The following is a 16,528-nucleotide window of genomic DNA, read 5'->3' on the forward strand; positions in this document are numbered from 1 at the left end:
ATTGTCTCAATGTTTTGGGAGTCTGTCCTCTGGTCTTCCTTTAACCTCCTGAGCGGTATGGACGAGCTCAGCTCGTCCATCACCGCCGGAGGCTGCCGCTCAGGCCCTGCTGGGCCGATTTTCTTCAAATAAAAAGCAGCACACGCAGCCGGCACTTTGCCAGCCGCGTGTGCTGCCTGATCGCCGCCGCTCTGCGGCGATCCGCCGCGAGCAGCGGCGAAAGAGGGTCCCCCCAGCCGCCTGAGCCCAGCGTAGCCGGAACAAAAAGTTCCGGCCAGCGCTAAGGGCTGGATCGGAGGCGGCTGACGTCAGGACGTCGGCTGACGTCCATGACGTCACTCCACTCGTCGCTATGGCGACGATCTAAGCAAAACAAGGAAGGCCGCTCATTGCGGCCTTCCTTGTTTATTCTGGGAGCCGGAGGCGATCGGAAGAACGCCTCCGGAGCGCCCTCTAGTGGGCTTTCATGCAGCCAACTTTCAGTTGGCTGCATGAAATAGTTTTTTTTTAATTAAAAAAAAACCCTCCCGCAGCCTCCCTGGCGATCTCAATAGAACGCCGGGGAGGTTAAAGGAGTTATCAACCAAATAATGCTCCCCACGCTCTACTTACCTGGGGCTTCCTCCAGCCCCTTGCAGCCGACACATCCCTCGCAGCATCTCTGCTCGAAGCCACCAGCCCGGGGTCCCTGCCGGTGCACAGGCCGACCTCCTTTACTGGGCCTGCGCGAGCACTGCTGTCAATCAAGTCCACATTATCTGCAGAACTACTGCAAATGCGCAGTACACTGCAGACAATGTGGACTTGATTGACAGCGGCTCTCGGGCAGGCGCAGAAGAGGACGACCTCGAGGTCAGCCTCTGCACCGACGGGGAACACAGGCCAGCGGCTGTGAGTGGAGATGCTGTGTGGGACGTGCCAACTGCAAGGGGCTGGAGGAAGCCCCGGGTAAGTAGAGTAGGGGGGCAGCATTATTTAGTAGATAACTCATTTAAAATCTTTATTTATCTGTAGGAGAAAGGCAGCTCTGCTGTGTGAACTGGAGAAACTGAAGGGAAATGTCCCGTGCAAGTGCTGCATTCTGAAGGGTAATCCTGGCCCTGACAGATAATAACAAGCTAATTGAAAAGAAATTTAAACTGAGATAATTGTTAAAATATACACTTCCTCAATTGGCAAACTTATCTCCTCCCTAGGCTTCAAATATCACCTTTATGCCAACGACACTAAGATTTACCTCCATATCCCCGAGATCTCATCCACCACCATGAACAAGGTCTCCTGGATGTCAGCTAGGTTCCTGAAGCTTAACCTAGACAAAACTGAGCTCCTGATCTTTTCACCCCACGCTGCTGCACCCCCACCAGATTTCCACCTCACAACCATTCGCCCTACCTCCAAAGCCCGCTGTCTGGGTGTCACCCTGGACTCTGACCTCTCCTTCAATTTACACATCGAAAACGTCACCAGAGCCTGTAATTTCCACCTCCATAATATCTCCAACATCCAACCCTTCTTAACCCCAGACATGACCAAGGTGCTCATCCATGCCCTCATCATCTTCCGCCTTGATTACTGTAACTCCCTCCTTTCTGGCCTCCCCTTGAAACGCACTGCCCCCCTTCAATAAGTTATGAACGCAGCAGCAAGACTCATCCATTCTTTACACCGCTCTGCATCCACATCTCCCCTCTGTAAAACCCTGCACTGGCTCCTTATCCGACTCAGGATATGTTTCAAGATTCTATGCCTAGCATATAAATCTGTGCACAAAACCTGCCCTACCTACATCTCGGAGCATGTTCAAAGGTATACACCAGGTCATCCCCATATACTTATAATAGCGCTTGGCCAGAGCCTGTACATTTGGTTTACTATAACCAAAGTTCTACCACATCAGAGTTTACTATAACAAGGCTGAGGGATTGGATGAATCAATTAACCTTCCATTATGACCCATCTGGGAATGTTATCCTTAAACCGCCCCATTGAAAAGTTGGGCCTTTGGATCGGCATAGCAATACTGTATGTCAGGAGGTTAAGGGAACATTAAAGGACTTCCGAGGCAAGGGGGATTAAACAGATTTTACTCACCTGGGGCTTCTTCAAGCCCCTACCGGTCGTCTCAGTCCGTTGCCGCAGCCCCAGTCCCCCACGTTGTCCCGCTGGCTGCCCGTGATGATAGTGACCCCGCCGGCAGGTGGGCTCTTCTACGCCTACCCGAGCATTCGTACCCGCGTGTCCACGTCATCTGACACATACTGTGCCTTTGCACAGCTACTGCGCAGTATGCGCCAGATGAAGTGGACGTGCAGGCAAGAGCCGACCCGCCTGCGGGGCCACGATCATGACCGGTGGCCAGCGGGACAACACGGAGGACCGGGGCTGCGGCAAGGGACTGAGACGGCTAGGGGCGGGAGGAAGCCTCAGGTGAGTTAAATCTGTTAAATCCCCCTCACCTCTTTTGAGTCCTTTGAATTGGAGAAAATTAAATTTAAAGCCAGAGGTGGATTGCCTTCCCAAATAAATTTTGTGACGTAAGATTGCAGTGAAACAATGAATTTTTCTGCCATGGCAAGGGGCAGCGTGCTCAATAAAGAATTCTTGACAAAGAGTATGTTACCAGCATCTATTTATCCAAAAAGGGAAATCTTATAGGAGGAGCATTGTAAATTTAATTTCTTTATTTGCAGTCTGTTTTGTACAAATCTGAAAAGTCAATGTAACCCCCAGATATTAAATTCCCTTTGTTTGTATCTAAAGCCAAAGCTTTTAGCTAGGAGCTCCCACTACTGTCGGGTTAACTGAAAGGTCTTTACCTAAAACTCGTACACTGAAGAGAAGAACAAGAAATCCCCTATCCAGAAATTGAGAAAGTACTTTATTTAAGCCTGCTTTATCATAAAATCTATTAAAACCAAACCTCAAGTTCTCTAAGTCTCAAATACAAACGTAAATAATTAAGCAAACAATTATGGTAAATTTAATAGGAAAATTGGGGCCTCAGTCACCACTTCCTTAATTGGGTCAAAATATTATACTCTAACCCCACCGCTAACACTAAATATTTAGGATTTTCATCTCCTTCCTTCCCAATACAGAGAGGTACTAGGCAAGGCTGTCCCATCCTCCCCCTCCTTTTTATTCTGGTGCTTGAACGACTAGCAGTAGCTATCAGGATGCATAAGAATATCCATGCTATTGAACAGGCTGGCATTCATCACAAAGTATTACTGTTTGCCGATGATATGCTTCTCACCATTATGCAACCCCTCATCTTCATCCCTAACTTGATGGCACTTCTTAAAAGCTTTTCCCATATCTCTGGTCTGTCAATCAACACACAAAAATCACTAGCCATGGATGTCTCCTTAGACAGAAATCTTAAAGAGGAATTCAAATCCCTGCTAGACTCAATGGTCTAAATCTTACATTAACCCCCAAAACTCACATGTTACACAAGGCTAATTTTCCTCCCTTACTAAAAAATATCACATCCTTGATGACCTCATAGTCCCAAACACCACTATCTATAATTGGTAGAGTGAATTATATCAAAATGTCAATTTTACCTAAAATGTGCTATCTGTTTAGGACAGTCCCTACACATATTTCAAGTCATTTCATAAGGATGCTCCAAAACAGGCTCCAGACTTATATCTGGGCAGGCAGTGGACCCAGGTTCTGCAAATCTACACTCTTTGCTGATAGATCTATTAGAGACTTAGGGGCCCCGAACATCCTTCTATACTATAGTGCGGCAACAGTTGCCCGCTTCTTATCACTACAGGTTAAAAGATGCCCCTCTACGGACCTTTCTGGAAGCACACTCTTGTCGTTAATGAAGCACCTGAGACCTTTAGCGCCGCCCCCCTCCCCCCCCCCCCCCCCCGCCGTTCTGCTCAGCTGAAATATTCGACTGGAGCAGAACGTTAATGATGGGCGGGAGAAAGTGTCAGTACAGGATGGGCAGAGAGGAGGAAGTACTGACACTTCCTCTCCACCCATCATCGAGCTCTGCATTTCGGCAGAGCGGGGGGGAAGGCGTCTGGCTAAAGGAGGGGGATGGTGCTGTGACTCATGTCACAGCAAAGCAAATAAAAAAGTATTAAAAACATTTTATTTTAAAAAAAAAAGGTCAGGGATACTTTAAACCCTAAGCCCTTTCCTACTAACTGATTTAGCAGTCTGAGACTCTATTAGATACTCCAGACACCTACATTCCCTGCACTTACCACTAGCCCCCATCACACACAATTAACTTTTTCTGCCGGCTACAACAAACCCAACACATTTAACTGGCGGGTCGACCATCAGCTCATTCTAGTGAATGATCTTCTAAGCGACAGAGGCCACTTTTGAGGACATGTGCCTCAGGAATCTGTCTGGGCCCGGAACTATCTTTGCCATCTACAGTATGCTAGACTGTCACACAGACTCTTCTATGCAGCACCTACAGGGATGGGAACGAGAGACAGGAAAGCATAGGGACCGAGATAAATGCATAGAAAGTTGGCAGAAAATAGCTAGATGCTCTACTAACACTTTTGCCATGGAATCGGCATACAAAGTATTGACAAGATGGTATATGGTGCCTGCCAGACTTGCTAACTCAGAGACTCAGTGGACTCTAGGTGCTTTGGAGGGTGCAGACATGAGGGCACTATGTTCCATATTTGGTGGCAATGCCCGCGAATGATTAGATTAAGGATCAGGACCTTCGGCCTTTTATAATCTCACTTCCCTGTTAAAGTGGACCTAAATTAAAAATACAAGATTTCAGAAATAAAATCTATTTTCTAAATTATAATAATAAATAGCAGCCTTTTTTCAGCTGCATGATGACAAATATAAAATATTTTACATTTATTGGAGGAACCCCTCCCTTCCTTTCAAATTGCCGGGATTTTTCCGGCAAACTGGTGGAGTAGATGGTGTCCGGCAATGGAGGAATTGCTAATGGCTGCCCCCAGTATAACCCTAGCTATAAAAGGAGAAGGGTGAAAAGCATGCACTGAAATGATCATATGTTTGAAGGAGTGTTTATTTATCTTTGTATGTGTCAGAGTGGTGCAACTGAATATTTTTAATTAAAAAAATGTTTGGTTTGGGTCCACTTTAATATCTCATTCACTAATATAGTGTATATTTTCTGATATTAGTTTTTTTTCTGCTAACTGACTCATCACCGCATCTGTTATACACAGTTGTTAATTAGATATATTTTTGGATGCGGTTTTACTATTTTAGTGGCCAGTGCAGCACACATTAGAAACGGATTTTATTGTTTTCTGTGAACGTCCATCATTTGCCAATTATATTTTATAGTTTGCTCCATTATTTACATCTGTATTTGAGGCTTTAAGGGGTTCTGTGGCCTTTTAAAAAAACAAAAAGTGTCACTTACATGGGGCTTCTACTGGCCCCTTGCAGCTATCAAGTCCCACGGCGTCACTGAAGCCCCCTTCGTGTCTCGCTGCGAGTCACCTGCGGCCGCGCGTCCTTGCTCCCGATCGTGTCTCCAGGCGCTTACTGCACAGGCGCAGTACAAAGTTTTCTTGTACTGCGCCTGCGCAACAAGCTCCCAATGACGTGCGCGGGAGCGAGGACACAGCCACAGTGCTATTCGTCTAGTTAAATAATTGGCAGGTGACCCGCGGCGAGGAACAGAGGGGGCTTCAGTGACGCCGTGGGACTTGATAACTGCAGGGGGGTGGTAGAAGCCTCAGGTAAGTGACACTTTTTGTGTCACAGAACCCCTTTAAGAGATCTTGTGGCCACACGTTACTTTTAATTGATTTTATGATAAAAACAAACCTAAATAAATTAATCTTTGTTGAATTACGCAGTAGTTGGCGTGTTCAAATTTCTTGCTTTTTGAATAGGGGATTTCTTGTTCTTCTCTTTATTGTGTAAGTTATGATCAGGACAAAGACCCATATCCCCTTTATTATATCCCCCACACTCTTGGAAGTTACTATGTTATATAGTAATTGGATATGATTTATTTGCTCAATGTATGTGTTAATATTCACCTAAAATTTGCTCTTGTTCATTTGAAATCCGGAAATCTGACAACAGCAATGAATTACAGAAAAAAAATGGGCAGTTAGATTTTTAACAGCAACGGTTGTCATCTGCAAGTGATGCCACTTTGTAGGCATGATGAGAGCTGACCTGAATCCCCTTTATAAAAACAAGGAACACCAAGAGCCCCAATAGTGTAATATGTACCTGGTGCCTGGCTCTTCTACTGACCACATATGCTATTGCTCCGTTGTTATTGCCTGATGAAGCGGGATCAAACCTGCGAAACGCGTTGCATATTTGGAGTTCAAAAATAAAATGTAATGATCTGCTCAGCTGTCTGCACGGGCAGACAGCTGTTTGTCCATTCTTTAGGTCTGAGGGCTGCAGGTCTCTGGAAAAGAGACCTGTCTTCGCTTTGCAAGTTTCAGAGTTCCTCTGCTGGTGAGGAATTTGCATACACGTGTCATGCAAATTGCTTAGCTGTTTCCTCTGATGGCTTGCAGTATAAAAACCATTTCTTCCCAGAATTCCTTGCTGGTCATGATGCTTTGTTCCTGCTAACTTGCCTGGAGTCTCAGCCCTCTGCTCATTGTTGGTTATTATTGCTAGTTTAGAGTAGATACCTTTTGGGAGTGCTCCTTGCACTCCTGTTTAGTGAGGTCAGGATTGTGTATATTTGTACTGCCTATTCTGTCGTGTCTTGTTCTTGCGATTGCGCTGTCGCCAGCAGTTGGCGGCAGCGAATCGTTTTGTCTGTTGGGATCGCACTTGCTCGGTATATTACGCCAAGCAAAAGCATATGTGGATCCTATGATAGGCAGAATTATTCAGTATATCTATGAAGAAAATCTATGCATGTTCCTGATCCCTATCCGTATGAGTGTTACCTTGATACAGGATTGTTTGAGCCTCCATTTGCTTCATGGGAGATTGGGGCTTTGATTGAGGAGTTCGAGATGGATTGGAAGGCGTTTTGCGATTTTTATATATTGCAGAAAGCTAAGAGATTCTTAATGCTTGTATTAATTCCGTGTACACTTTGATCGAATCTGGTGAATGTGACGAATGTTTTGTGGACCCGGTGATTTGTCTGTGGCAGACGATTTTGGATGAATTGCACACACACCAACCAATTGACTCCAATAATTGTTCCTGCCTTTCTGGGGTAAAGCAAGTGAGTTTTGACACTGTGCAATCTGAAATGAATAAGTGTGCTACTGTTGTTGACACCAGTGTGAATTCTGAAAGATTCTTTCCCATGGCAACAGCTTGTGTGGAGTTTGAATCTGTGTGATCTAATGCCTTTTTCTCAGGTGTTCCTGCAGATTATGATCGGCATGGATGTGTCAGTTTTGTCAAAGATATGAGGGATCCTTTGTCCTTTAAAAACAGATCTTTTTCTCCCAGTAATTTTTTAAGATCTTCCATCTATGATCCTGCTATGGGGAAAATTCCTAAACTGCGCAACCTCAAGAGTAATGTTATTATGACTAATAAAAATCCTCATCTTGTTTTCGCAACTTCTTCTGCAAATAAATCTATGCCTCACTCTGTTCACACCGGTGAAAGCACATTGCCTGATGAAAATTGTTCCCGTGTTCCTGTTCTGAACCCTTTACAGTCTGGTCCACAGATTGCGGAGGCTTGCGCTTTAGAATCGTCAGTTTCACAACCTAAAGCGATCTTGAATTCGCAAATTTTGCGTTCTGACTCCTCGGATTCTACATTGTTAGCCGAGTCTAAGGGTGAGACAGCGCTTTGGTTTTGCGAATCTGATTCTGATGGATCTTTGCTTTGTCCAGAGAATATTTCTGTGAGCCTACCCTGTACCATGAATGAAACTATGATGTCCACTCGCACTGACATTTGTGAGTCCCTATCTTGCTCTGAAGAAAGTACTGACTCTCCACCCTGTATTCTAGATGAGTCAATATTGCCTTGCAATGAACCTCCTGCAGGGAGCCCAGAGGCTCCTCTAGGTATTGCAGCTAATTGCATCTGTTGTTCTGCCATTTCAGAATTGCAGTCTGATTTGACTGCTATGAAGGATTCTGCCTGCAGTGAGGCTAGTCTCAGGGAGTCAGTATTGGTTTCACTAGATATTCCTGTGCATCCTGTTCTAGAAGATGAAATTCAGTCCCAGAGTATGGTAAAACCATCCCTGGGACATCTGCCCTGTCCGCAGAAGGTATTTGATGTTTGGCCCTGTAACATGGATTGTTCAGAATCCTTGTCAGAAAACGTAGAAAATGATGTTCCTGAAGTTTTGTTCGATGTTCTGGAGGCCTCCGAGTTCCTCCCAAAGGGTGCAGAACTTTTAGGAGGGGCCTCCTTCCCCGCAGGGCCGTTTGAGCTTTTGCCTGCTTCAGTAGGCATTGCTGCTATACTTGGTAGAACAGCGAGGAGAACGCCAGCGCATACCACTAAGGCTGCATCTGAAATGACCTCCAGCTCAGTGTGTAGCACCTATATAGACTTTCTACACACTTCGCATTCAATTCAGATGCAAATCATATGCAAATCTGCTACTACTTATCATGCAAACAGGAAACTTAGGAGGAGGGGCTGGGAGCAGCTAACCTAACAGTTACATAGTTACGAAGTTCTGCTTAGCTGCTCCAGAGGTTTTAAATTTAGGTTAGGTCACTTGCCCGGAGGTCTGCCTCACCGTGGCGCAAGTGTCTAGTATAATATACTTTGTATGCAAACCATATTGGAAGCTAAAGTACCTCCTAGTTTAATGAATGTTAGCACTTGTCTTGGATGCAGGGCATGCATTTTTCAGTCTGGCAAAGGGGGTGTATGCCTGTGCGATTAACCATTCAATTGCAGCATGTGTTTAGGGATGCGCAGCCTTTCTGTCTGTCTGTCATCTGTCTGCACGGCCAGACAGCTGTTTGTCCATTCTTTAGGTCTGAGGGCTGCAGGTCTCTGGAAAAGAGACCTGTCTTCGCTTTGCAAGTTTCAGAGTTGCTCTGCTGGTGAGGAATTTGCATACACTTGTCATGCAAATTGCTTAGCTGTTTCCTCTGATAGCTTGCAGTATAAAAACCATTTCTTCCTAGAATTCCTTTGCTGGTCATGATGCTTTGTTCCTGCTAACTTGCCTAGAGTCTCAGCCCTCTGCTCATTGTTGGTTATTATTGCTAGCTTAGAGTAGATACCTTTTGGGAGTGCTCCTTGCATTCCTGTTTAGTGCAGTCAGGATTGTGTATATTTGTACTGCCTATTCTGTCGTGTCTTGTTCTTGTGATTGCGCTGTCGCCAGTGGTTGGCGGTAGCGAATCATTTTGTCTGTTGGGATCGCACTTGCTCTTGCGGAGGAGCAGTGGATCCAATCTGACTTGCTTCTTCTGTCTGTCTCCTCTGGTACGAACGCTTGCTGTAGGCTCGGTGAGGTAACCGTCTAGCAAGCGTTCGCATTCTCTATTTCGTGTTTGTGTTACATTGGTTAGTTAGGGTGGCACGCTTATCACTGGGCGCCTAACGCGCGGTGATCGTGACTTAAACGCGTTCGCTGTTGCGAATGAGTGCGGTGTTCGCGTTTACCTAGCATTTGTTATTTTCCTTGATGTTCTGATCGTTGTTATTTGCTATGTCTTTCTTGCTACACTTGTGCTCTGTCTAATTCAGTCTTGTGTCACTTTTGGCAATCGCCACTCTTGCGATTGCGTTCCCACTTCGGTTCCGTTGTTGTGTGTTCACCGTCGCTGGGTGGCGACTAGATTGGTGGACACACATACATTCTGTCTCTGTGCTCTCTCTCTTTAAGGGCTATCTTGCCCTGCATTGCTTCAACTCGTACAATTCCCAACTGGCATCTGTGGCCGTGCAGAGGCTGTGTTCGTCTGCACTCCACAGCTCCATCTGCCGGTGGGAATTGCACTCTACAGGTGCATTGCACCCAAACTGGGTTCTGTCAAATTACACGCTTGTGTAGGATTTCCGCAGTGTCAGCGCGCATCTTTTGCGCTGACCACGGAAATAATTCCCCAATCGTTACATAAAATATATTGACTGTCTTTACTACAGTCGTTGTGTGTCTACTTGGAGGAGGTAAGTCCACCACCACCTCCTCTATTTACCAAGAATTTGGTTTTTAAGCTCATTTAGCTTCCTTTTTGTGATAAAATGCGGAAAAGCCGCCGCGTGTACTGCCGGCAAGGCGGCTGATTCCGCGTCCAACGCGGAGGTTTGCACGCAGCAGCGTGCGTCTGGTGTGGCTGGGCCTGTTAGTTCACACAGGCTGAGGAATACGTGCGAGGCAGAACCTTTATGACAAACAAAGAGGGATCAGCTGACCAGGTTGGTCAGCTGACCTCAAAGCAAGTGGCTATTGGTTGATCGCGGATGGGTGGCGCTGGAGAGCGCCGCGCTATATATAGTCACTGCTGGTCAGTCTCAAGTTGTCTGCCGTTGCGAACACTACGTGGAAGCACTCAGACCTTAGTCAGATCCTACAGTGTGTTAGAACCAGGAGGACCTGGGAATTCACACTGAGCCAGATTACTTCTATGTATTATTGTGTTATCATTCTGTTATACTTCAGACTAGTTCAAGGGTGTTGAGACTACGGACCTCACACCCAAGATTAGGGACTCTGTGTTATCATTCTGTTATACTTCAGACTAGTTCCAGGGTGTCGAGACCACGGACCTCACACCCAAGATTAGGGACTCTGTGTTATCATTCTGTTATACTTCAGACTAGTTCCAGGGTGTCGAGACCACGGACCTCACACCCAAGATTAAGGACTCTGTGTTATCATTCTGTTATTCTCCAGACTAGTTCCAGGGTGTCGAGACCACGGACCTCACACCCAAGTCTAGGAATACTCTGTACCATCATATTATACTCCAGACTAGTTCCAGGGTGTAGAGACCACGGACCTCACACCCAAGTCTAGGCATTGTTGATATCTGTTATGACCTATTGCATTCCTGACTATCCCTCTGCTTTCTGATTCGGTACCTACGCATATCTGATTACCTGTTGCTAAACCCTGCCTGCCTTTGGATACCGAATCAGCCTTCTGTCTATGTACCTTGTCTGTCTGTGTGTTGCCGACCTGGCTTACCCGACCTTGAGAGCTATCTCTCTCCTTAAGAGATAGTCTCCAGACCTGCTAGTGACATCCACCTTTCAGGTGTCACTCACCCACAGGATCATCCTAACTTCAGCCTGGGACTTCACCCCGTTGGAGGTCTCAGGCTGTTGGACGGTTTCTGCACTTCTCAAAGGCAGTATCGCCCATACTGCCTGAGACCACCTGCTCCTCGGGTGGTCTTACTCAAAGTCATTACTGTTGCACCAAACACTCACATTATAAAGGTGTCCAGAGGTTAGTTATACTTATATTATCGGTGATTCTGCAGATTATCAATAATCAGGTATAATCTGTATTCTTGGTGATACTGCAGATCACCAATAATCAGATTCTCTCTGTGTGCTGACACCGATCGTTACAGAACGGCAGACCAAAACCAAATGGACGCACTTAACAGCCGTCTTGATGCACTCACCACCTTGGTGGAAAATTTCATCCAAGTGCTGGACAGTCATAAGACCCAGATCAACGCTTTGTCTGGGTCTGCACAAGTCCTACAGACGGCTGTGAATGTAGTGCGATCTCCTCCAGGTACAGACTTACGTATGCCTGTGCCAAAAAAGTTTTCTGGTCACAGATCTGACTTTCAGAATTTTAGAAATCGAGTGTTATCGTACTTTGAGTTGAGGCCTAATTCGTCGGGAACCGTGGCACAGAGAATTACGTTCATTAAGACTCTGCTGTCAGGGGATTCCCAGACCTGGGCATATAGTCTCCAGACAGGGAATGAGGCCCTAGCATCGGTTGGGGAATTTTTTAAAGCTATGGCTATAATTTATGATGATCCGGACATCGCCTCTACCGCTGAGCGGAAGCTCAAGACTTTGCGGCAGGGCAGGGATCCGGTTGAAGTTTACGCAGCTGAGTTCAGAAAGTGGGCAGTTTCAGCTAGATGGGGGTCATTTGCACTTCTGGACTGTTTCTTGTCAGGGTTGTCAGACGCAGTATCTGATCTAATGCTGGGTCATCCTGAGCCGAAATCTATTGATGAGGCCATTTCATTAGCAGTCAGGGTTGACCGTTGTCTACGTTATCAGAAACAGACTCGGAGTAGGAACAATGTGAGATATGTTTCCTACGCCTCTCCTCCACCCGTTTCACCCCCACCGCAACCAATGCAGATTGGTCGGGCGAGATTGTCTCAGGTGGAGCAGAATCGCAGAAAAACAGAACAGCTCTGTTTATACTGTGCAGAGGAGGGTCACAGAGTGCAGAATTGTCCCAAGAAGTCGGGAAACGCTACCGCCTAGGTGTAGTTGGAGGTAATACCCTAGGCGCGCAGTCTTTTCCTCTAGACGATAAACGTTTGCTTCTCCCTTGTTCTATATCTTGGGGAGATCAAACCGTGGCCACTGAGGCCTTCCTAGATTCTGGCTCAGCAGCCAATTTTATGGATTACGAATTTGCTAATTAATTGGGGGTTCCTATTTCTCCTTTGAATCAATGGATTCTGGTCACTGCTGTGGACGACTCTCCTCTGCAGAGTAACTACCCCCTGTCTCAGACCCCAGAGTTAAGGGTTACGGTGGGGGTGTTGCACAAAGAGAGTCTAAAGTTTTTGGTTTTGCGAATGACAACTTCCACGATCATTCTTGGCATGCCATGGTTACAATTTTACTCTCCTCAGATCAATTGGGCTTCAGGTCAGCTAACGAGCTGGTCTACCCATTGTCATCATCATTGTTTAGCGAAGGTAACCTTGGGTAACACCAAGATTCGGGTGGAAGGTTTGCCAAGCCAGTATTCAGAATTTGAGAATTTGCGGACGTGCTTTTACCCAAATCAGCAGATAAACTTCCTCCTCACCCTCCTTTTGATTGTCCCATTGATCTCAGGTCTGGCTGTATGCCCCCCAGAGGTCATCTCTATAATCTGTCTGGGCCAGAGAAATTGGCTATGCAAGAATACATCCGAGAGAATTTAGCTAAAGGTTTTATTCGCCCCTCTCGGTCACCAGCAGGGGCAGGGTTTTTTTTCGTAAAGAAAAAAGATGGAGGCCTCCGTCCATGCATTGATTATCGGGGCTTAAATAAGATTACAGTAAAAAATCGTTATCCTTTGCCTCTAAATGACAATTTGTTTACCCAGGTCATCAATCCTAAGACTTTCTCGAAGCTGGATTTGAGGGGTGCGTACAACCTTGTGCGTATCAGAGACGGTGATGAATGGAAGACGGCCTTTAACACACCCGACGGGCATTACGAGTACCTAGTGATGCCCTTCGTGTTGTGTAACGCCCCGGCATTCTTCCAAGAGCTGATTAATGAGGTGTTTAGAGAGGTGTTGGGCAAATTCGTCTTGGTATACTTAGACGATATACTGATTTTCTCTTCCAACATCTCAGAACACAGGAAACATGTTGGGTTTGTGCTACGAAAGTTGAGACAGAATAGGCTGTATGCTAAACTGGAAAAATGCATTTTCGAAGTGACTTCTGTTGCCTTTCTGGGGTACATAATCTCGACCTCTGGCCTCTCTATGGACCCTGGAAAGGTTTCTGCTGTCTTGGAGTGGCCTCAGCCTGTAGGGTTGAAGGCACTCCAGAGATTCCTGGGGTTCGCCAACTACTACAGGAGATTCATAAAGGGGTACTCTACGGTGATCTCACCTCTCACCAGTCTCACCAAGAAAGGGGCAGATACTTACCACTGGTCCCCAGAGGCCCATGCTGCTTTCTCCACTCTGAAGAAATTGTTCTGTTCTGCACCCATATTGAGACATGTAGACGTCACATTTCCCTTTATCGTGGAGGTAGATGCCTCAGAGGTAGGGGTAGGGGCTGTGCTGTCTCAGCGTTCCGGTTTACAGGGAAAACTGCATCCTTGTGCCTATTTTTCCCGTAGGTTTTCACCCGCAGAGAAAAACTACGATATAGGCAATCGGGAACTTCTAGCCATCAAGTTGGCCTTTGAGGAATGGCGACATTGGCTAGAAGGGGCAGAACACACCATTACTGTGTACACTGACCACAAAAATGTGGAGTACATTGAGGGCGCTAAAAGACTTAGCCCCCGACAGGCCCGGTGGTCGTTATTTTTCTCAAGATTCAGATTTGTAATCACGTATACCCCTGGTAGTAAGAACATCAAGGCTGATGCCTTATCCAGGTGTTTTGAGCCCGAGACAGCACAGCCCTCAGACCCTGAGACCATTATACCTCAGAAGGTGGTCCTGGCAGCCACTGAGACCTGGAAAGACTGGACTGTCACTCTGAGTCCATTTCAACAGGATGTTCCAGAAGGGAAGCCTGAGGGGGTCATGTTTGTACCATTGCCTTTTCGCCTACAACTCTGTTGCAGCTGTTTCATTCCCACAAGAATGCTGGGCATCCGGGGGCCACCAGAACTCAGGATCTAATTGCTAGATGTGCTTGGTGGCCGTCATTGGCAACAGACTGTAAGGAGTTTGTAAGAGAGTGTGCAGTGTGTGCTAGGAGCAAACCTTCCCGTCAGGCACCTGTTGTAACATTGCAGCCTTTACCAGTTCCGAGTGAACCTTGGATTTTGTGGGCGAACTCCCCAGGTCTGAGGGCATGACGTTCATTTGGGTGGTAGTTGATCGATTCAGTAAGATGGCTCATTTTGTCCCCCTGAAAGGACTCCCCTTGGCCCAGGAATTGGCTGATTTCTTCATCCAGCACATTTTCCGGCTGCATGGCATTCCGGAAAATATAGTGTCAGATCGGGGAGTCCAATTTGTATCTAAGTTTTGGAGGGCATTCTGCCATCAGTTAGACATGGATCTTTCTTTCTCATCAGGTTACCACCCACAGACCAATGGCCAGACCGAAAGAGTCAATCAGTCCCTGAAACAGTTTCTGAGATGTTATGTTGCAGATGCACAAACCGACTGGGTTAAATTCTTGCCGTTTGCAGAATTTGCACACAACAATCTGAAAAGTTCCTCTTCAGGATTTTCCCCATTTCAGGTAGTGACGGGAAGGCCACCCAAGTTTGCCCCATTGCCAGTGGCTTCTACTCCGTTCCCAGCCCTGGAGAATTGGCAGAGGTCCTTGAAGCAAATTTGGGGAATAGTGAAAAGAAATTTGGGGTAGGCTTTTCAGAACCAGAAGAAACAGGCTGACAAGAGACGTTCCATTGAATGGGAATTTTCTCCAGGGGACTTTGTCTGGGTGTCTACACGACATTTGGCTCTAAAGCAACTGTTGCCCAAGTTAGGCCCTAGATTTGTGGGTCCCTTTCCAGTGGCCAGAAAGATCAATAATGTCACTTATGCCATTGATCTCCCTACCAGCATGCGAGGTGTGAGATCTTTCCATGTGTCCTTACTCAAGCCAGTGGTGCACGTGGATTCCACTCCCCCCTTTCCTGTGTTGATTGATGACCAACCTGAGTATGAGATTGAAAAGATTCTGGACTCACGGCTTGTGCAGAACTCCGTGCAGTATCTGGTTCACTGGAAGGGATATGGCATAGAGGAGAGAACTTGGGTGCCAGACTGTCGTATGCATGCAGAGGAATTGAAGAAAGAATTCCATGACTTGCACCCTGGAAAGCCCGGTGGGAAGTGTCCGGAGTCCACTCCTCAGGGGGGGGTGGGGGGTGGGGGTACTGTGATAAAACGCGGAAAATCCGCCGCGTGTACTGGCGGCAAGGTGGCTGATTCCGCATCCAGCGCGGCGGTTTGCACGCAGCAGCGTGCGTCTGGTGTGGCTGGGCCTGTTAGTTCACACAGGCTGAGGAATACGCGCGCGCGCTTAGAGGCAGAACCTTTATGACAAACAAAGAGGGACTTCAGACTAGTTCCAGGGTGTTGAGACTACGGACCTCACACCCAAGATTAGGGACTCTGTGTTATCATTCTGTTATACTTCAGACTAGTTCCAGGGTGTCGAGACCACGGACCTCACACCCAAGATTAGGGACTCTGTGTTATCATTCTGTTATACTTCAGACTAGTTCCAGGGTGTCGAGACCACGGACCTCACACCCAAGTCTAGGAATACTCTGTACCATCATATTATACTCCAGACTAGTTCCAGGGTGTAGAGACCACGGACCTCACACCCAAGTCTAGGCATTGTTGATATCTGTTATGACCTATTGCATTCCTGACTATCCCTCTGCTTTCTGATTCGGTACCTATGCATATCTGTTTACCTGTTGCCAAACCCTGCCTGCCTTTGGATACCGAATCAGCCTTCTGTCTATGTACCTTGTCTGTCTGTGTGTTGCCGACCTGGCTTGCCCGACCTTGAGAGCTATCTCTCTCCTTAAGAGATAGTCTCCAGACCTGCTAGTGACATCCACCTTTCAGGTGTCACTCACCCACAGGTTCTTCCTACCTTCAGCCTGGGACTCCACCCCGTTGGAGGTCTCAGGCTGTTGGACGGTTTCTGCACTTCTCAAAGGCAGTATCGCCCATACTGCC

The 16,528-nt window shown here is 46.8% G+C and overlaps 1 protein-coding gene across 1 annotated transcript in view; it reads right to left on the minus strand.

Annotated features, from left to right (window-relative positions):
- LOC137518578 (NFX1-type zinc finger-containing protein 1-like) overlaps positions 1–16,528 on the minus strand; it is a 338,789-nt gene that overhangs the window by 182,359 nt on the left and 139,902 nt on the right. The window lies entirely within an intron of this gene.

The sequence above is a fragment of the Hyperolius riggenbachi genome, chromosome 5, assembly GCF_040937935.1.
Source record: "Hyperolius riggenbachi isolate aHypRig1 chromosome 5, aHypRig1.pri, whole genome shotgun sequence".
Lineage (NCBI taxonomy): Eukaryota > Metazoa > Chordata > Amphibia > Anura > Hyperoliidae > Hyperolius > Hyperolius riggenbachi.